The 733-nt window shown below is 57.6% G+C and overlaps 1 protein-coding gene across 8 annotated transcripts in view; it reads right to left on the bottom strand.

Annotated features, from left to right (window-relative positions):
- Window positions 1-733, bottom strand: part of HSD17B7 (hydroxysteroid 17-beta dehydrogenase 7) — an 11548-nt gene that overhangs the window by 4513 nt on the left and 6302 nt on the right. The window contains exon 8 of one of the 8 annotated variants that reach the window (XR_002776610.1): window positions 85-434. The exons of the other annotated variants lie outside the window; for them this stretch is intronic. The gene's annotated coding sequence lies outside the window, so the exon portion shown is untranslated. The remainder of the gene's footprint in view (window positions 1-84; window positions 435-733) is intronic. 8 annotated transcript variants of the gene reach the window in all.

The following is a 733-nucleotide window of genomic DNA, read 5'->3' as shown; positions in this document are numbered from 1 at the left end:
CTGTCCCCACAGGTCGCTGCTGTCCTCGATTCGCTGAAGCACCTTAACCACTAAGGAAATGAATTCCTATGAATCACACTGCACCTTCTAGGACACGGGTGGCTGGTGCTCTTCGGCCTGTGGCTCGTCTCTGCGTGTGCTCACGGCGAGGGCTTGGGTCATGCAAAGACCGTTTGCTCTTATCGAATCAAAGTCTTCAGTCTGTTCTTTTACTCGCTTCCTGGGAGTAGCTAGTTTCTCCATATTTTCTTCTCGTGACCATGTACTTTAACTTTTACGTATAAATACTGCGACTTAACTGGAACTGCACTGTGGGGTCACGAATGAAGAGGCCGGTTCTGTCTTTCGGCGACACGTCCCCCCACTGACTACAACGCCACCGCCGCCGGCCGATTCCAGACGTGCTGTAGTCCCCGTGCCGTGCCGGAACGACGCTGTTTTTGTAGAGAGCGTTTTCTTTTAAAGCTCACGTGCTGAAACACACTGACTCCGTTCCACGAGCCTTCTCTCCCTGACGCCCGGTGCCTGCTTCACAGACGAGGATGGCTCAGAGGAGTGAAGACGGCGCCCTCGGGGTCACGGCCAGGACTGGACGGCTGCGATCTGACCGGCCTCACGTGACGCGGGGCCCACACCCTAGCTCCGCGCACAGGCCGCACGGCTCAGCCCGCCGGGGACGGATGAGGTCTCGGTCCCCAAACCCACGTCCTTCACGAGCATCACGACCACCACC

The sequence above is a fragment of the Pteropus vampyrus genome, unplaced genomic scaffold (assembly GCF_000151845.1).
Source record: "Pteropus vampyrus isolate Shadow unplaced genomic scaffold, Pvam_2.0 Scaffold304, whole genome shotgun sequence".
NCBI classification, from domain to species: Eukaryota; Metazoa; Chordata; class Mammalia; order Chiroptera; family Pteropodidae; genus Pteropus; species Pteropus vampyrus.
The sequence above is the reverse complement of the archived record's forward strand: the minus strand, read 5'-3'. Positions and strand labels throughout refer to the sequence as shown.